Raw genomic sequence first — 22,327 nt, 5'->3', positions numbered from 1 at the left:
ATGACTTTATAAACAAGAATCTGGTACACGAGTTTGAATTTATTTTGGGTTACCTCTAATCCACACAGGGTTTTAAAGTATACATACAGGCTCAAATATATACATACACCCCCACTAATATTTGGTTAAATGTCCCTTAGTTGCTCTTGGCAGCCATCAACAAGCTTCTGGCATATTTGATCACTCTTCTGGGCACAGCTGGTAGAGTCCATTTAAATTGGCTCATTTCCTGCTTTTAAGCTTTAACATTTTCAGATTTTAATGTTTTAGAGTTGTGGTCTGGTCTTGGGAAGGCTATTCCAGAAGCTTAATGTTAGCCTGCTTTATCCATTCCCAAACCAGTTTTGATGTGTGTTTGAGATCATTGTCCTGTTGGAACACCCAACTGTGTCCAAGTTTCAACCATCAAGCTGTTGATCTGAGGTGAAGTTGAAGATTTTTGAGGTAGTCCTCCTTCTTCATTATTCCATCCACTTTGTGGAATGTACCAGTACCACTCACATCAAAACAGCCCTACAGCATGATGTTACCACCACCATGCTTCACAGTTGGTACAGTGTCCTTAGGTTTGAAAGCCTCACCTTTACTCCTCCAAGCATATCTCTTATCATTGTAGACAAATAGCTCAATCTTTTGTCTTGTCTGACCAGGAAACCTTTCTCCTGAAGGCATTTGGCTTGTCCATGTAGGTAGCTGTTAATTTTAGTTGAGCTTAAAGGTCTCAATTTTGGAGCATGGGCTTCTTTCTTGGTCGGCACCCTCTCAGTCCATGGTGTAAAATTTGTTTCACTGTGGACAGTGAGGCTATTGTGTTCCAGCAGTTTTCCAGTTCATGGCAGTCTTGAGCCTTGGTGGTTTCTGGGTTGTTCCTGAACATAACCATTTCCGCTCATCTGAGGGTGACAGTTTGGATCTTCTTACAGACCTTGGCAAAATGGTAACATATCCAAATAACCTCTGCTTGTACTACCTTGTTTAAATCCTTCTTAGTTCTTCACAGAGTTTCTTGGATTTTCCCATATTTCTAAGTACTGGTCATTCCAAAGACTTCTGTCAAACAAATCCTTTTCATGTGAGAAACTACCAGTTATAGTCAATTATGATCACTAATGAGATGTCTTGTCAAGTTAAAAGACATTGTAGAGCCTTCAGCACCACTTATTCAAAGATTTAAGTAAATGAATGCATATATTTCAGTTTGTTTGTATATTTTTGACTGTATGCAACTCTGAGAAAATCCCAAATAAATTCAAAGTTGTGCACCTAATTCCTCTCTTTTAAAGTCATCAAAGATGTGTGCTGTACAATCGTTCCACCCTGGAAAAAGAACAGCTCAAATAATTAATTAAAAGGCCAAAATTTCCATGGCATTTGTACACTTGAAAGTATATGTAAACTTGTGATCACAGCTGTAGCTCTTTGGAGCTTGGCATGAAGACACTGTGAAATCACTCCCACTGTCTTGGAGGCAGTCCTGGGCTATAATTGCTTAACATGGGAGGGTTATCAGCCTTCCAGACTACAAACACTGGCCCAGATGAACTGCTCAGGTCTCTCTCTTCCTTTCCACCTGGCATAAACCTTCTTTACTGTTTGTTTTTTGTAATTTATTGTTAACCTCATGTTATCATACTTTAAGCCAGTTTGAGACAGCACTAAAACTTTAATAGACTAGGCTCTGGAGCTTGAAAAAGGCGACTGGACTTCTTTTTGTTTCTTGAAGACGTTTCACCTCTCATCCGAAAGGCTTCTTCAGTTCTCAACCAAATGGTGGAGAGACCCAGGTATTTTTCAAGCTCCAGAGACTACTATGACCTGGATAACTGAGAATCTACACAGACATATTTAATAGACTAGATATTCCAAGTATTGGCCGGCCCAAATATGCCAAAAATAACAAAATAATTTCCACTGGACATACTTAGTTTTTCACACAGCTATCTTCCCCAATTGCCAATCAATATTGTGCTGTTAATTGCTGTACTTTCTTGTACAGTACCTGCCATATAAACATGTTTCATATTAGACTAATGAGCTGGGGAATTTTTTTTTTTAGATTTCTCAAGTGTTTGGAGTTTCCACAACTTTCAAAAGCCCATTTTTTGCTGCTCATTCAAGCAAATCAATATGAGATTATAGCTAAAGCAGATTATTAATGACCATTACTGCTATTGATTAGCCATTATTCATAGTTGTGGAGCGCAGGCATTGATGAATTAGATGAATTATGTAATAGCCATGAAGGCTAAACCTTTGCTATATAAGAAATGAAAAATCACTTGAATTAGTTGCATTTAGCTCTGTATAAATATCCATTGGTAAAATGTTGCATTTAATAAAATGCATTGTATATTACTGTACATCAGGATAAGAACTCATTTTTCATGTTTATTTGAAATCACTTGATGATAAAATGCAGCATAAAACAAATGTTTGTTTTTTAATGGCTTCTCTTACATCCTAGTTTAGCTCTGCTTTGTATGTATTATTACCAGTAAAACAGCAATGTATTACTACAGATGCATGATGCAGCACCACCTCAACACTTCAGCATTCACTGAAAAAAAGTTGTCTTTTGCCTACATAAATATTCCTGTAACTAAGAAATTCTAATATGAAGCACTCCAGAAATATTTTCCAGCACTGGAAATGCAAAAAAACAAAACAAAAAAAAGAATAAAGAGTTAGTCAGGAACTCGAGAACAATCAGCCAATCAGTTTTAATGTAACCATCATTACTGATTTTGATGTTTCCACCTTGTTTCTACACTGTAATGATATAATTAGAATGTCATTATCTAATTATTGCTAATCATTTAATCAAATGAGCAAACAATTACCCTGAGACCAAACTCTGAAAAGGACACAGGCACTTTTCCCCCTAAACACACTGTCAGTGACTGAGGTTGTTATATAATCCTTGATGTCAAACTTTGCAAAGCACACTTATATGTCAGCCCTGTCCATTAACAGCACGTCTATGGAAATATTACTGCAAAGGTCACTGCCTCAAGGAACAGCCAGAGAGAGGGGAGAGAAATGTGCGTGAAATGGCTGTGGTTAGTTGCCTTGCCGGCACAGCTTTCTGCCTTGCTTGCCATTTAAAAGCCAGTGAGCTTGGCTGATAATCCCTGTCAAAGGAGTGGGTCTGATCCCTGAGCTTCACTCGATATTGATTCCCTGTTTTATTGTTCTTTGATTTCCATTTTAGTTATTTAACAAGCAGATGATGGATTGGTGACCTTCAGCTCTTGCCCTGTCTGGCTTCACTCCCATTTCCTAAACTCATGTTTGCCTGCCCTGACTAAGAGTTTTGTTTACAGACTACCGCCCTCTTTTTCTACTCAGCTAGGAATTGAACCTCAACTTCCCTGCTTTCTTCGAGGCACTAATTTTAAAAATAAATATTGTCAGCTTGCCTATAAAATGGCTGCATGCGTCCAGCTGAAAAATCTCCCAGAACTGTGGACTCTATAGCCTCCATTTTAAAGACCCAGAGCAAGAATGCCTGGCATGAATAGCAGAAATAAAATGAAGGTAATAAGAGATGTTTCATGCACCAGTAGTCTCGACTGTGATAGTGAGCTCAGGGGTGCGGGGCCTAATCCATTGGATTTTGGATGTGTGATGGAGAAGATTAGAAGGAAAACTTTTTTCTTTCTTTTTTTCTGAAGTCCTCCCCTTACTTGTTATTCTTGTCTTGTTTTTCTTTGAGCTTATTGTGATGTCAGAAAGGCTGATTTTTCTTTTATATAAAAAAAAAACAAAAACAAAAAAAAACGAATGAGATCAGCACAGGATTATGGAAATAAACAAAATCCAACAGCAAAAATCTAACACTTTTATAAATAACTCTCCAGTATTCCGCACAGGGAATTATTAACAGTGATTACTGAACATACAACACACAGTGCTGCATAGCCATGAAGATACAGAGAGCAATTAGCTTTAATCTGACTGATTTCGTTTGATTCTGATTCATGTTTGCATGGAGAGGCAGCACACAGAGTTATACATAAGACTTTATTTGAGAGGCAACTAATGGCACATTAAAGGTAGCTGAGCAAAGTTTCATGATTTATTCAAGTTGTCATTTCAAAATAAAAGCATTCTTTAGAAGCTTTCGAGTCTCTTAAAGAAAAAAACTGTTTTGGGCTTGTTGACTTTTGAGAGCTCGTAGGGGAAAGGCACAGGTAAAGATTGCAGTTTGATCGGCATTTAGCATCATGAGAGAGAAAATTGCTCATTTTCTTCTTACAACCCCTGGGACAATGTGTAGACTTCTTGTTGTCACATGTGTAATGTATCTTGGAAACTCTATTGTAGTCAGCTGACACAGATTTTGACAGATTTGGCCCGCAGACACTAGCACGATGTGGTTCCTGGCACCGCAGCTGGTTGCTAGATTTTTGCAACCAAAATGAAAACATCTAATAATTCATCGGGTGTCCCCACCCTTCAGCCTCCCTTGTCAAAATCCTGCTGCTGTACACCTCATTGCCTCCCTGTGGGAGCAACAGCAGGGCAGTCTCTGTCACATTTGATTAGGGCCTTGAAGGCAAAGAGCAACAACATAATAACCTTATCAGTAACAGATGATTGAGATCTTCAAAGGCCCTGTTCTGCCTCAGTGCCTGTTCATCTGACTGGCCAGGGATGTAGGCTGATCAAAGGCCTCCAGAACATAGTGGCTCAGCAGCCCTGGTTTTCATAGACCACAGCATATAACAGTCAGCTACTGACATTGTTCAAGCATTGCCACTGACAGGTGTCACATCTTAGCTTCCTGGGTGGTGTATTCTGCCTACTGATCAGGAAGAGTCTTTGTTATTTCATCTAAATGCCCTTGGTGTCAGATAAAAGTGAAGTTCTGAGATGAAGGTCTAAATGTTTCATCTGCAATCTATGTTCACGTAACAACTGAACAATGAGAATTGTGCATCTGTGTTTTGTTTTTCACCTAAAACAACATCAGTTTTCTCAGCTTATGAAGATTTTTATGTTCAGGACATACCACAGTATGTAAACACTCCACAGTAATGCTGCAGTGGATTAGCAGCCTGTCTGGGATTGCCTCCATTCCTGCATGACCCTTAATAATAAGTAAAATAATTACCAGGTAATGACATTGAAAACATGAATAAATGAATGTCTAATGAACTGAAACTGAGTAATTAAAATTATTCACACCACTGCTGTTTGAAAAAAGATTTTTAAAGACATTTAAGGATTTTTTTTTTTTTTCCTTTGTTGTAGTTTGCTATATGAAATCCATTTCAGACGTGAAACTGGGGAAAATTCCAGTTCCATTTGCTTAATCGCTTACCCACCCAGGATCACAGTGGGACTGGAGCCTATCCCAGCTGACACTGGACTGCTTGCCAGCCCATGACAGAGCAAATACAGAGATACGCTTGCCCCGACCCACACCTACAGCCAATTTAGAATCACTAACTAACCTAACATCCATGTCTAGAACATGCAAGCACACACACTCGCTTTCTAAAATAATGTTCTTTTCACCTAAATTTTATATTGTTTAAAGAGCTGAGAACAAAAGGAAAAAAAAGAAGCATTGCCCTTTATTTTTTCATTTCTTGCCAGAGGGTAGTGTTTCTATGTCTTACTTACAAGCAATGAAAAAAATGTGCATTTGGGGGAAGTAGACTGTGTTTAAAATTAAAAAAAAAAAAAAAAAAAAAAGCTGAGAAAACTCAAAATATCAAGCAAAACTGATTTTTCTTAACTTTTTAACTCATGTTGCTTTAGCTGTAATGGATGCTGAAAATGAAGAGGACACAGCTGAAAGTTAGCATAAATATTGTTTATTCTGCAAAACATCATATGGTTCTGAGCAGGTTCTCAGCAGGTAAAGGTAAATCATTTTGAAGTAACACTTATCAGTTCACATGAGGTGCATATACTGTTGGCTTGTAGCAATTCTGAAACTGAAACGTTTGTAATATCACGTTGCTCATACCATAACATCCACGTGGAGCTGTCAATGAGTCTGATGAAAGTTGTAAACTTTGCAGATCATTCACACAAGTAAACTGGAAATACATTGGAATATTGGTGCTTATTTTTAGTTCCTGCACTCATGAACAAGTGATCAGCTCTATAGTAAAAAGATTATTTTCCCTTTTTTATAGCACACCTTTCCTCTAAACAAATATTGAGGTATCAACAAAAACTGCAGCCCAGCAATCAAGGTATAAAATTGTTACATCCCTAATATCCAGAGTTTGAATCGTTCAAGTATATGATGAAGTCAAAAGTCAGCGTTGTACAAATTAATAATGCCACGATTTTGTTTTTCAAAGGCAAAGAGGGCATGCATGCTGAAACCCAAAGTGTGTGTAGAAGTTCACTTCAGTTTCACTACACAAAGTGAACAAGACCAGTTAAAACTCGTACATCAACTTAATTTGTACTAACAGTCAATTTAGCTGGGCACGTCTCACACGGATGCATGATGCTGTGATGTGCAGGGTGTCCTCAAGGGAAAATTAGTCTTCTGTAGCTGCAGCTCATAAATCATTGTTATACAGTTTTAAACTGTGTATCAGGACAACTATAGGGTGAAGTTTGTTGGACTGACAAACTTTTACTTGTTGCCAATGGCAAAGCTTTATTTTGGAGTCAGACAAATTGTAAACTTTGCTGAGATCAACAATTCCTAGTTGTCATTTTACAGTGTACCTGCTGCAAACAATTATAATACAACTCAAATGCAAGATTTATTCAAGATGCCTTTGTGAAGTTTATTTCTCTCATGTTTTTCCTTTAATATGCCATATTATTTTGATATCGTGATATGGCATGTGAATAACACACCATGTCATTGTGCTTGTTATCACTAGGGTGGAAAGGTGTGGAAAGTTACAAAGTCCATGACAAAGGAAGTTACTCTCCCTTGGAAACACTGCTTTTGAAGTGACAGAAGCTCACTGACCTGGCTTTTCAATATATGTCACTGTGTAATGCATCTTGAAAATTGCACACATATTCTAGTAGACACCAAAAATTAAATTATGAACCTGTAACGGGCATAATATTATTAGGCCTACTTTAACTTCCCAGGCATCTTTTTTGGAGATTAGAAATGCGCAGGTTATAGTAATATAGCTGTTAGATTTGTCATTTCATTGCCAGCCTAGTATAACTTCATAGCTCTGTAATCTGCAGAAAGGCTGCTTGTATTTAACTAGTAAACATACATCAGTGTCGGAATCTGGTGATCACATGTAACATTTATTTTTTCTGACATGTCTTTATTACGCATCACCACACACGTAGCCTTGGTGTTCGCTCTCTGCAGCCCACACTACAGCAACTCTCCTTGCAAAAGCTGGTCTTTGCCAGTGGCTCCATCTCTCTGTGTCACTACACTCTAAAGACATAAAGGTTATCAGTGCGCAAGTTTGCATCCAAAAAGACAAATCCAAAGATCTACATCTGCCCATCCTGTCTGAACATTTGAACTTACATCTTTTGTTACTATCACAAGCCAGTAGACTGGCACAGTACTTGTGGTTCCAAACAGCTACAAACAATAACTGACATAATCAAGCCATGTGCACAAATCAGATAAATGTCATCAGATACATCTGATAGGGTGAAGATGCATTAAAATCTTTGTTTAGAATTCACACTACCTTGATAAAGCACTCAAAAAAGGTGCAAATATCAATTTTACAATGTCCATTTATTACACAGTTGTATTGTTTTGGTGAAGATGCAATGTTTCAGGCAAAAATCAGACAAGAAATAAATGGTCACTACCAAAAAAAAAAAAAAAAAAAACCACCAGTATGGTACACTTACAGTATCTGTCAAAATAGATTTGACAGAATTTAATACAGTGGTGATGTTAAACTTGATGCTTAATCAAGTCAGTTTTTTAGTTTGTTTCCCTCTTACTAAAACAACTGTTTCCAACTCAAACAGGCCCTGGTGTGTCCTAACAGCCAATGAAGAAGTAAGCCACACGTTCAGATAATCCCTAACTCACTGCTGTTTGGCTCTCTGACTTTTAAGAATGCCTCACCCCCTCCCATCATCGTCACAGTCGTCTCACACGTAAGAGCTCCACTGATCTGAAGCTGTGAAAAGCAGTTATTGCTCTTCCATTGTCTGTGTGTCACCGGGGAATTTCCAAGTCGCAAATAACAAAATACACAAACAGATTCAGGTCCTTTGAGAGTCCATCAAGAGTGAGCATTAAGGTTATGCTAATTGCATTAAGCCAAGCCTTCTGTTCAGATTGTATTATTCTTGTCTCTCTAGTGTTTACAGCTGCTCTTTGCATTCACTACCATAGCATTATTAAGGTTTGGCCAGTTTAATTTGCACATGGAGGGAAGGAGAATAAATATTCATCCGTGTCTTGACTTTGTGTGCAATTTATTCATTTAAAATGAAATCCTGAATATGTTTGTCCCACTGTGTTTCAGCTGTTGTATATCCTGTCTTTTTGTCAGTGGTGCAAAAGTGGCTGCAGGGGACTGGCCCTATACAATCATGTTAACTGGGAGTCTGCTGCCACCCATGTCTGCTCCTGAAACCTTGATCCGAACAGATATGCCATGCTAAAGTGGTTGTATTGGACAGACATAGTCCAAGCCTGGGGACAGCATTTCTCTCATTTCTGTTGAAACCCATTTGCTCAACCTGAACTCTGACTACCAAGAATGTGGAAAAGAAAGCATCTAGTTTCAGCACTCACACTTCTACTTGTAGGACAATTGGGTATATTTCTCCAAATAATGTTGCAAAGGCCAAATATAACACAAAACTTTTAATATTTAAGTCATAAGCAGTGAAAATATAATTTATCATATATTCAACGTAAAGCTATGGCAATCAGACAGCTAGCTTAACTCAACACAGAGACTAGAAACAGATAACCTGGGTATATTTAGAGGAAGTTTTTCATGCTATCCAGATGACACCACAACTTGACACTAAGCTCAATAAATGCACTAATAAAGAGTATAGCTTTATGGGTTGCTTGCTAACCGAACTACCTAGAATGAACTAAAAACTTAGCACTATTCTCTTGTCCAAGTATGGTCACTTCTGGCTCCCAAAACTCAAGATGGCTGCAGCCAAAATACTGTAGCTTCAGTATGGCTATGCCCATTTTTATATGCAGTCTATGATAAGACTTTATGCTGAGCTAACTGGGTGCTTCATCTGATGTGGACCAAATAATGAAAATGGTATACAAATTTTATGAATATTTATTTAGTTTGATAATATCCAATATGCTACTGTCACACTGGGGAAAGCAGTGGTTGGAGACTGCAGCACAAACAAAATTATTGCAACCATGTGCAATGAGATTTAAATTACATTGCCTTTGAAATCTCTGCTTTGAACATGTGACTGGATCTGCGATCATTTACAATTAGCCACTGTCTTCAAAGTGACTTTAGTGACTAAAGTCACTTTGAAGACAGACTGACTTTGTTTTATTGCCATCTTGATGGCAATAAAACAAAGTCAGTCTGCCATCCACATGCACAGAAATTCACATTATAAAGAAATTGACATTACTACTTTATTTGCAATCCTTTGCCAAGTCATTGCAGACAGTATTAGTCAGACTGCAATTGTTTGGAGACAGGTTGCCTCCCACCAGGTAACCTGTGCAATCATCTTGTAGCCAAAAGTGGCCAACCAAAGGTTTAAGGTGTTTCATGCTCAACCTCTAAACAACTCGCTGGTCACCACAACTACTTTCAATCACTCGCCAAACGCAAAAGGAATTTAACGCAAACACCAGGCAACCAAGGAAGCTGTAATGTTGTGTGGTTATATATTTTTGGCATCATCTACAATCTGTAATTGTCACAGCTTTAGTTTCATTCTGTGACAGTCAACTTTGTCTGAAATACAAAAATTGTAGTCTTTTGTTTGCTTATCTATATTGAGCATGTTTTCAGCATTTTCTAACTTCTAATCTGGTGCATTAATTGTGGATTTAATTGCATGTAAAGTTTTGTTGAAAGTAAAATGATCTGTTTCTGAGGACTTGACAATCCTGGTGTATAACAATTTGTGACAAGTTTCATAAAATGAGAAAGGACAAAAAAACAATCAGCACTGGCAATAACAACCCCTTTCCCATTCCTTCCTTGGTGACATAATTTTAAATTTCTGCTGCCCAGTGTTTAATCAAATCTCATGCAGTTTGTATAAAGCACTTGTGCTTTCAGATAATTCACAACTGAATTTAACCCCCCCAAAAAAAACTGTTTCCAAAGGAGAGCCCAACCTATGTCGATGAAACTGAACTGATGAAGTCTTATAAGTTGAGGCCATGTGAGTGTATGTTTGTGTATAATCATACTGACACACAACTACATAAAAAATGGAAAATCTGGAAAATTGTGCTCATAGCAAATCGCATGTGGGTTATATCCTTCATGTCTGTTGCAAACCTCACACTGCAGACCTCCATCTTACTGTACGCCTGTAAGACCTAATCCATCTGGGTGTTGCATGTTGCATAAGGTGCATGATGCAGCATTGTTTCTCATTAGTATCCAGTGTGTTAAGATGCCAACTGACAGCAGTCCTGGGGGATAGCTTTGTGCTGCTCCCTTATTTATGGGTCCAGTGCAACTCAGGAACGTCTCATCCTACATGCTCTCCACATCCCCCATCTTTATACATTAAGCTCAACCTCAGGAGCACCTCTAGCAATGCAGAGGTTGGATATATTTGTCTACCCACTCAGAGAGGCGACAGTGAGGTCGGGGAAGGTTTTCAGTTTTATGTAAATTAAATTCAGCACATGTAAAAACATTCATTTGCATTTGTCTTAAAATAACAGCAGATCCACACGTAAATTCTGTTTATGCAGACATAAAAATTTAACTATGTTTTATCAGAATGCTTTAGTTTCTGGGAAGTGATGGGTCAGTTTAGTTGCTGATTGCTGTGCAGCTGGATTCTTGTATATGATTGGTTCTGAAAGGGTATGGAGGTTTATGGGACTCATGTAGAGGCTAAGGCTGATTTATTTCTGATTGCCATGTGAACTTCCTCCTGGACCAAATGATGGCCCTGCACCAGTCAGCTGGCCCTAGCAACCACTATTCCTGTGATTTCTCTGCCATTAGTCACTTTTCTAAAATATCCCAGTGTTCCTTTTGGCTGTTGTAGCAGCTACACAACAGACAGGTGATTATAGACACTTTGTGTCAGCCTCAGGCCTGTGGTATGGTAATTCCAGCTGTCATACTTTTCTTGTTCTCTTCTGCAAGCAACAGATGATGCTACAGATTATAACAACAATGGCTTGCCAGGGTCTTCTCACAATAAAATTTCATCTGGGAGCCAGCTAAATAATATTTCACATGAAATGTGAACCTTTACACGCTCCAAAAAAATGAAAAAATAAATAAATAAATTAAAAAAAAAAAAAAAAAAAAAAAAAAAAAAAAAATATATATATATATATATATATATATATATATATATATATATATATATATATATATATATATATATATATATATATTTATATGGCATTTATCTTGCAGGACCACTGCAAGATAAATGCCACAAAGTGCATCCATCCATCCATTTTCTTAACTGCTTGTACACCATGGACATATTGCCATATATCCCATGGCTAGCACAGAGATACAGCTATTCATGCTCACATTCACATCTGTGGCCAGTTTAGACTCACCAGTTAACCTAACATGGATGTCTTTGGACTGTGGGAGGGAGCCAGAGTACCTGGAAGGAGCCCACACAAGCACAAGGAGAATATGCAAACTCAGACCCTGAGCCTTCTTGTTATGAGGCAACAGTGATAACCACTGCACCACTGAAGCACCCAGTTATAAATATAACATGTGAAAAGGGCAATCCTATAATGTTGGCATAACTAAATATAATTTAGCCAGCATGCAATCAGGCACCATTAGTTTTTTAAACATCCTGACATAGCATGTGTCCTTATTGTGACAGCCACGTGACAATAAATAAGCACTTGGGATGTTGAGTCTATTCTTTGCAGACTCCTCCTGTGCATTGCCGTAGGCCCTGTGTCTGCATCTGACAGGGAGGTCCTAAGTTTATGTGGCGTGGCACCAGGGTAGACACACACCATTACTCCAAAGCCCCAGGTTCACGCATGAACATCACACACAGCCCTCATCCTGCTTCCCTCACTGATGGCCTCCTGGCTTGCCAAAGAGAGGGGCTGTCCTGCTTTTCTAGCCTCATTGATTCTGGAGGGTCTCCATCAATTAAATCTGATAGACTTTCAACTCCAGTGAACCCAGCACACGAGCAACTCATGAAAGCAGGAGGGTAACTCCAACTGGAGAATCTAACCAGACACTTTTTCACATGAATGAAGAGACATGCCATTGCCAGTGAGAACACAGTAACTACTGGCAAAAGAAGGGACTGCATTTGGCCTCACAAAGTAAACCAGGATCTGCAAATACAAATCTTCCTCCATACTAGCAAATAGTATGAATTGTTATTTAGAATGCTGATAGCTATTTTTTCAGATGAACTGCACTGCCTGGGGGCGAGATAATTTGGTATTCAGTTCACAGACTCTGCTTCGTTGAGATCAAAGAGTAAGCATAGATCATGTTTGCTTCTTTTTCACCTATTTGCTCTTGTGTCATGTTTCTCAGCATGTGTGTGTTTGCAACAATCAGCTGCCAGATAAAAGTGGCATGTTTGATTTGTATTAACTGAGTTACAAAGTCGTGTTTATGAAAAGCTGCACTACCTTATAAGTGTAATAAATGCAATGTCGATTTTGATACTTCCCTTGAAGTAATTACCTAATACATACTTAATATAAGTGATTGATGCTAATTTACATAATATAACACAATTTTTAAGTAAGATTGTGTCTCAAAAAAATTATGATTATTAGGTATTTAGTAATAATCAGTAACAGTTTGTTTGGTGTGTGTGTGTGTGTGTGTGTGTGTGTGTGTGGGGGGGGGGGGGGGGGGGGGGGGGGCTTTGCTGGGTGCCTGTTGCCTCTGGTTTTCTGGGACTCTAGCCCTTTGACTGTGAGGGCTCTGTCTGAGGCCTGCCTCTTCCTTCTGCTGGGGTGGGTATGCAGTTATCATCAGAAAGTGCAGCCATGGGTCTTCAGTGCTCTTGGGGGTCTTTCTCTACCTGCCCCTGGTTTCCGAGGGTCATTGTTGTAGCTTTTCACCCCCATTATGTGCATTTCATGACAACATACACACATATGACACAGCAAGTTTGTATGTTTTTGGATCAATTTTTTTTTGTTTTCTCTTTCAAGTGCTGTTTGTGGGATTTGTTTGTTTTTTGAATGTTTTTCATTTCAGATGCTGCGGTTGGTGACCCACATTGTGCTTTACTTCTTTTTTTTCTTTCCCCCTCTTTCTTTTCTTTGCTTCTCTTTTTGCTCTCTGCCCCTCCCCAGCTATCAGCTCTGACATTGCAAAAGTACAGATATATTCATGTGAAAGATGAAATAAAGAAAGGAAAAAGACTAGCAAGAGGTGCCTATAGAGAGTCTATAGAGCGCCTCTTGGCAAAGTAAATGTGTTTGACACGACAGAGCCTTCAGACCTTAATTCTGCATGCTACAGCTGCTGGACCAGACTGCTGGATTGCATTCAACTGAATTCTGTTTTCTTACACCTCCCAATTCAAGTGTGTAATCCTAGCTAAGGTGGCCACTGTAAAACAAACAACTTTCACCTGTAGTGAGTGTAGGAGCCAAATATGGGCTTGCTGTGTGTGTGTGTGTGTGTGTGTGTGTGTGTGTGTGTGTGTGTGTGTGTGTGTGTGTGTGCGTGTGTGTGTGTGTGTGTGCACTGCATTGGCACCTGGGTTGGGGGTGTGTCACTGTGTGTGTTTTTTGTGGTTATTATTAATTGCACTCATCTGTTCATGGCCAGCTGGAGTAATGGAGTGGGGTGAGCTGTGGGAGTGAAATTTTCTGTTAATTGTTTTTATATATAGGCATTGTGTTTCTGTGTGACTTTTAATATGTATTTGTTTGGACATTTTTGTTGGAGCTCCTTCATCGTTACAAGACAATAAAGGTATGAAACACAGCCTTAAAGGTAATCATGAATGTTTGGTGTCTGCATCAGCAATTTTCTCCCATGTTTAGCCCACGGCAGCTCATTGATTGTGAGGGTCATTACTGAGCCGCAATAGTGAGTGTATGCTGTCCACTGTCAATAAACCGGGCTTTCACATCTATTTATTCTGGAGGAGGCTGTAACACTCTGTGAAAGGTATCAGATACAATTCGATGAGTCAGTGAAGCACTTCTGTCTGAGCGAGACTGAGGTCAGTCGTTCAGGATATCCTGAACTTTTCTGTTTGTAACCACTGCTGTTTTTGCCACTGTTAGCTGCTGTTAACTGATGTTAGTGTTCTTTGATTTGGATCTAACTCTCATACAATGTTAGAATCAAAAAACTGTTTATCAGAGTGAACGTGTGATTTTTAGGACACTCAAGTCTAACATTAGCTGCCATAATCTTAGCTTATAACTATTTGAGGGTTCCCTTTATTTTTTTGAGCAGTGTGTATTAATCTACAGCTCAAAATAATGGTGGCCAAAAGAGCTCAACTCACCGCAACTGAAAAAACACAGAAACATGCAAATGGAGAAAAAAGTGATGAGTCTGAATGGAACACCTTTTGTTCATTAATGTGACCTTTGAAGTGATTAATGATAATAAGGAAAGTGAACAGTGGTTAACACTGTTACCACACAGCAAGAAGGTCCTGGGTTTGAATCCAGCGGCTGGCTGGGGCCTTTCTGTGTAGAGTTTCCCTGTGCCTGTGTGAGTCCTATCCAGGCATTCTGGATTCCACCGACAGTCTAAAGACAGTGCTTTTTTAGGTTAACAATTGGTGGTCCTGTATGTGAGCATGAGTGTCCTCTGTGTAAACCCTGTGACCTGTTGGGGCTTAGTGCCACAGACAGGAAGGAGAAGTTGGACAGCACTGAGAGACACTGTCTTAATCATATTTAACTGTGTCAGAAACATCAAACAACATCAGCCTGTTCTTTAAGAATGTATGATAGAACAGTTTGATAGGTGGAGGATGACTAATTCTAATAATAATGGCAACCAAATGAGATCATGGTGGAGTGCATCATCTTTGAGTCTTTCATCAGTTTTTGATGCTCTGCCGTTTTTAGTAAAGAAAAACATGCTACAGGTTGAGGAAACAAATAACAACAACAAAAAAAAAAAACAACACATAGTAGCCCAGAAATTTCCATATCAGTTGGAAATAACTCCAAAGATCTAAAACAAGAAGTGAATGAACAGAACAATAGAACACACTGTGCACTGTAGTGCTATAGAGATGACATAAATATCACATTTATAAAATGTAACTTTTCCAGAGACCAGTGACAGTTTAAAATTATGGAAATTCTGGGACACAATTTTGTGTTAATGAACCATGAACTCATGTCACTTCATTTATGCTTGATTGGCCCATAAAAATCTAAATATAGGCTTTCAAAAGTGTGAATTTTTCTACAGTTCCATGCATAAGTCTTGTCATACTTCTTTAGATATTATCACTGTACTAATGAACACTTTGTGGGTCTGTTAAGAGTGTAAGCTGTATATGGTTCAACAGTTGGGAATATCTTCACTGATGTAGTGAAGAGACACGAGGAGTGATGGGTTATTCATGTGTAAATAAACATGGCATGTTTGCCCAGGGGCAATTGTTTGGAAGAAATGTCATTCTAAATTCCGGCGCCTGCAGATGACACATGCATTCTCCTGGCAGTGGCAGACCACAGCTACATTTTAGTGCACATACATTTAGAGTGATCCCTGTCATTCGGAGCTGCACGCGGAAGAGTGAAGAAAGTGGTTACGCCGCCAAAAACGAGTGAGGCAGGAGGCTAAACTAGGCGCTTACCAGCATCCCACCAAAGCCATTTCTTGACGGTTTTGATTCACATGAAGAGGCCTGTTTGCCCCCGGTGAGCTGAGGCAGGAGAGGAGAGAGCTTGTGCAAGGCGATCAAAGAGCCATCGATCGGGTTTGATGCTCTCGGAGCCCAGCGGAACAGAGCCTCCTTCTTCTCAGACCCTTCTAAAATGCTGAAGATGAAGCCACAGTTCTCCTGAGCGGTTTCCAGATTTTTTACATTTACTTCTCAAGTTGAACCCTGGTTTTATTTCATGTTAGTTTTTCACACTTTGTGCCCCAAAAATGTTTTGATGACGCCTTTTTATTAATTAATTCTTTGACCCCATTGTTGAAAATGAGCTGGCTCTGCCTTCAGACTTCAGTGTGTGATTTAACTAAGCCTGAATATGCACCTTTTACAGCAGCCATAGTTACAGAAGTAGAGAGTGGGAGCAGATTTTGGGGGGGTTTAACAACAATTTTAATCCTGACAACCCATTAGCATTACTCTGATCCATCTACAATGATGCCAGTTAAATTATTTTTATTGAAAACTGCATGCAAGGGAAGCACTCACTGCCTCAGCAACCTGGTAATGAGAAAGAGAAAAGGAGTCATAAGAGCTGCTGGTGTTTGCATCTATAACCCTGGCAGGTTTTAACAACTTCCTCCATATAACTGCTTCTCAGTGAACTACACATCTTTAGTGGAGCAGACAGTTTTTGTTGCCACTTGTATGAAAATTGTAAAAAGTTTCTCCACAATCATTTCTCAGCCTGTCCAAGTTGATTGACTGTCGAAGCCTCTCTTGGGAAACTTAAATTGTCATTCTGCAGCTTTTGAACAATGGCAACCCCGACAGCAAGAAGAGGCAGACTTTCTTTTCCAGGTATGAATTCTTCCCTGCTGTTTGTTACATATTTACATCCACATGCTGTATTTGGCATTAATCTTGGCCCATAAAAGGGCTGGAAAGTAGTTATTCTTGATTACCTAAATTTTCTCAGCTAATTAATGTGGAAGTGGGCTTTTGTTTAGCTTTTAAACACTTAAATCCTTGTACTTCCTGTTTTTTCTTCTATTTTTAATTATGGAATACACTTCTCACCATGCTGGTTGCAGTGTTTTTGGTAAATTCATTTCTCTAAGAAATCTGTGAAACTTTGAGCTGGAAAGTTTTCAAAGAAGTGACCTCAGAGCTTCTCCAAATAATTGTTAGAATTGATGAACAAAAAAAAAAAAAAAAAGAACTTATTGTTTGCAATGATTTTTTTCCTGCATTGTGTCAACCTTTTTTGTCTATCCTGTGATCTGAATTATGTCTGCCTTATTCAACATGACATCCTAATAGCATTGAAAGCAATCCTGTATCTACTGATAAGACTGTTTTGTATCATATAGCCCCTTATGATGTGCTTCTGACGTTTGGCCAGTGATCTGTTTTTTGCATTCTTTGATAAAGATTAAATGTAGGGATGATATAGTGTAATGGGAAAACTTAGCCTCTCATAGTTCAGTAAACGTCAAGTGGAAAGATATGTTATCAAAGACAGAAGCAAACTTCATAAAAAAATCCACATTTTCTTGACTAAAAGCTTGTTTTGCTCCTGTGAACTTAAATTCAGTCTCTTGCATTTCAGAACAGCTCTGCTTGTATTGCAAGTAGTTGGAGGTGACATGCACTGCATATGTTACCATAAAGTACAACTGCCTATGAAACTGACAAAAATAATAATACAGGAAAAACCAGTACAGGAAAAAAATGATGAATTATTCATTAAGCTGTTGCGTAGTCAACATCTTGTCTGTTTAACAGGGCCAGTCACAACAGACAGATCTTGATGGACCTTGTGGTCCTTCCACCCCACCCCAACCTCCAACTCTGTTTTTCCAAAATCAAGCCATACGTCAGAGAATGTGAAAAGCAGCTCATTGGGAAAGGTTTTCTTTTCCACATAAGTAGAACTTTTCAAAGTGAGTTTTAGCCCCTAAATGAACTTGTTCATAAAATGTTAGTTTCATCAAATATTCTGTGTGTAAAGCAGGCTCGCTGACCAATATTAAAGCACACATAGAAGCAGCCGGCCCTTTTGTCTGGTGTTATAAAAGCAGCTGAGAACGCTTTCAAGAGAATGGTTTTAAGTCTTCCTTATCCCTGCATGTGTACATGTGTACGTTTGTGATATTGAATGTTTGGAGGCTTTGACCTTGTGCTTTTTTTTTTTTCTTTTTTTTTATTCACTGTCAACAGTAGAACTCAGAGTTATGTTTAAAAAATAAAAGCGTTTTCACATGCACAATGTGAAAAGAACTCAAGGGACTGGAATGAAAGACAGCTGTGTAGCCTTAAGACACCATTTATCAGTGAGACTAATCAGAAAAAAAGGCTTCAGTTTGCTAGGATGCATACAGATTGGACCCTGGAGCAATGGAAAAAAGGTCATTTGGTCTCATAAGTCCAGACTGACCCTGATCCAGAGTGATGGGCACATCAGGGTAAGAAGGAGTAATGCATCCATCACACCTAGTTCCTACAGTACAAGCCTGTGAGGGCACTGTTATGATCTGAGGTTGCTTCAGCTGGTCAGGTTTAGGTTCGGCAACATTATGTGCCTAAAAAAAAAAAAAAAATGTAATTTGACTGCCTGAATATACTGAAAGATCAGATTTTCCCATCAGGGGATTTTTTTCTTCCCTGATGGCACAATCTCATTCCAAGATGAGAATGCCAGGATTCATTGAGCTCAGACTGTGGCCAAGTGGAGGAGCACGAGACATCAGGGAGCACAAGACATCATTTCCACACATGGATTGGCCACCATAGAGTCCAGATCATTGAGGATCTTTGGGATGTGCTGGAGAAACTTTACACAGATGTCCAACTCTCCCATCATCAATACAAGATCTTGGCAAAAAATTAAATGTGACATTTGCATAAGCTTATCAAAAGCTGCCACGGCAAATGTGTGCCATATTCAAAGCCAAAGGTGGTCCAATGAAATATTAGTGAGTGTGTTTTGGTTTTTTTGGCTGGGTAGCAAAGTATGTTACCAGCAATGTATGCTCACATCTACAAAAACACAAACTGTCAACAGGGGAACATTTTACATCAAGTCTATTTTCTGCTGTCCCTGTGCATGTAGGGGCATGAATATCCTGCCAGTGAACCAGACTTCCAATAAAGGTATAGTGTAATGAGATCTCAGATTAATTGCATTGTCTTGTTTCTTCCTCATATCAGCAAGAAAGTACCAGTAGTAATAGCTATCCATGGCAGGTATTATTTGTTTGTCTCTAAACAGTAATATCATGTCATGTAGCTAAAGATATACAGAACAATATGCTGCTTGGTTTGGCTTAACCCTCAATGCAGCACTTCTTACCAGTCACCAATATGAGCACATTGCAGCACAATTAGCTGTGTCTAAAATCAATCACTTCTTCAGTCATTCTCTAATCTCTATGTAATGAACACTCAACAGTTCCCTCCGTAATGAGCAGCAAATTCTGATTTTGCACAGTCAGTGATCACCATTTTTTTATTTTTTTTTTGTCATTGCTAATAGCTCTATAATGTTCAGCTCTAATATTCGTATTACGTGTTGGGCATTGCATTACGGACGTGATCAATGCATTTTTACATATAGATTTTAGACACTAAATAGTCAATGGACATGTCATGGACTTTCAGAGTGACAGGTCGAACTGCTAGGCCACATTGTGAATTAAAAAAAAAATGTTGCCTGTAATTGTTTTCTGATACAAACTGTGGATAAGCATTTCACGCCAATACGTGAAGAGCAGTGAGCACAGTTAAGCCGAGCGTTTGGCATATATCATTTTCAGAACCATAATGTGCTGCATGTGGGAGACTGGAAATTGGGTAGGATTCCCGTTTATGTATGTGCTGTTTTACAGCACAAAGAGGGGAAAAAAAACAATGCATCACATGCTTGCTGAGCCTTAGAAAGGCATTCCAAAAGATTCTTTTTATGCTACATTTCATTGCAAAATATCCATTGTTGTGTGGATGTGGATCTGTGGCCTGACAGACAGGAATGTCAGCAGATGTACAAAACACATACCCATAGTGTACTGTCTTGCTGTGTGCCATTTGGTAGGAGTTCAACTTTGGGATTTTATAGTGTGCTAAGTTGGTGGAGGAGTGGAAGGGATTTTGGATCAAACAAATGACAGCAAGAAAGTGTGAGAGCTTCCTACTAGCAACAGAACCCCCAGTTGTGGCTGGATGTGGAGCCAGAGCCCTAAACAAAGTCAATTTTGAACAGTATCTTCATCATCCATCTTTGGTCATATAAATAAAATCTCTGACTGTTCAGCTCTGTAGTTTATCTATCAATGAGTAGGACATTTAGCTGATTCTATCCATCCATCTTCTTCCACTCATCCTTTTCAGGGTCACGGGGGGGGTCACAGGGGGGCTGGAACCTATCCCAGCTGTCACAGGGCAAGAGGCAGGCTACACCCTGGACAGGTCACCATACTGTCGCAGAGATAACACAAAGAGACAGGCAACCATTCACACCTATGGCCAATTTAGAATCACCAAATAACCTAACCCCACTAAGTGCATGTCTTTGGACTGTAGGAGGAAACCAGAGTAAACACACACAAACACCACACAGAAAGTTCCTGGCCAAGGAGGATTCAAACCCAGGACCTTCTAGCAACAGTGCTTCTAGAACTTAGTCATTTAGCTGATTTTTTTTGGTGACATTCCCTTAAAAGAATGTTGAGCATTTACATCAGGTTAATGTTTACTATGCTGCTTCCAGGTTTTTAGCTGTGTGTTTTGGGTCATTATCCTGTTGAAGGACCCATGACCTGCGGCTGAGACAAAGCTGGGCAGCACATTTCGCCCCAGAATGCTTTGATAGTCGTGAGATTTCATTGTACCCTGCAAAGATTCAGGACACCCTGTTCCAGTTTCAGCAGAGCAGCCCCAGAACATAACAGAGCCTCCTCCATGTTTCACAGTATATGCAGTGTTGTTCTCTTTGTGGGCATCATTTCTGCATCTGTAAACATAAAGCTGATGTGATTTGCCAAAAATCTCCAGTTTTGTCTCATCTGTTCAGAGAACATTCTCCCAGAAGCTTTGTAGTTGTCAATATGCATTTTGGCAAATTAAAGTCTTGCTTTTTAATGGTTTGTTTTCAACAGTGATGTCCTCCTGAGTCATCTTCCATTAAGTCCACTTTGGCTCAAACAGCGACAGATGATGCGATCTGACACTGATGTACTTTGACCTTGGAGCTCACCTCTAATCTCTTTGGAAGTTGTCCTGGGTTCTTTGGTTACCATTCATATTATCCGTCTCTTCGATTTGTCAATTTTCTTCTTGCAGCAGCGTCCAGGGTCCTGTGGACCTTAAACTTCTGAATAATATGTGCAACTGTAGTCAAAGGAACATCAAGCTGCTTGGAGACGGTCTCGTGGCCTTTACCTTTAACATACTTGTCTCTCATCTCCTGAGACAGCTCTCGCTACAGCTTTATGTGGTCCATGTTCAGTGTGTTACACACCATGATACAAAACAGCACAGTAATGACTTTTCACCCTTTTAAAATAGGCAGACAGACTGATTACAAGTTAAAAGACACCTGTGATGTTAGTGCCATTTTTGTCCAGGCCAGTGTCAGTGACCATTGTGGGTTTTTCCTTCTTTAATGGATATGTGTGTGTGTGTATGTGTGTTTTTTACTTTGTATTCAGGCACTCAACTGATATTTGCAAAAGATTTGTAGCTTGGGGCAGGGGATATCAGTGAGATGCAGTATCACTACTGAGTCAGTTTACATTAAAATGAATGTGTTTATCTTAACTTGAAATCACCTAATTGCCAGATTTACTAAAAAAGCAGCACAATTCCTAAGAAACATATTGGTGAGGCACAGTTGTATGATTTGTTTTGTGTGTGTTTGTGTGCTGTTTTTGTCACAATGATCATTTTAGCTTGATGATGACTCTCCTAGTGACAGAGTTGTGGGAGTTGAGAAAAGTACATGATGCCAATACTGAACCACTGCTAGTTAATACATTCCCTTTGTTTGGTCTTTAAATGTCATGTATTAATTTTACAGAAGCAGACCTATTGTTAAACACATAGTATGCATGTCTACAATTGTGTTTCAGCAAGAACCAGGAACATGTTTCTTCATAACATATATAGAAAAAAAAAAAAAACTGAAGGAAAAGCAATGGTAGGAGAAAAAGCGTTGAGAAAAACACACGCACATGGGGAAAACGAGCATGCTTGCATACCTCATTGCTATTCTGTATCGTGCCATGAATAAAAGAATTTGCTTTGACGAATACAATGGATGTGTGAAATGGTTGAGGACACAAAGCCATAAACATATCCATGTTTTCCC

The sequence above is a fragment of the Archocentrus centrarchus genome, chromosome 15 (genome assembly GCF_007364275.1).
Source record: "Archocentrus centrarchus isolate MPI-CPG fArcCen1 chromosome 15, fArcCen1, whole genome shotgun sequence".
NCBI classification, from domain to species: domain Eukaryota; kingdom Metazoa; phylum Chordata; class Actinopteri; order Cichliformes; family Cichlidae; genus Archocentrus; species Archocentrus centrarchus.
This window is presented reverse-complemented; position numbering follows the sequence as displayed.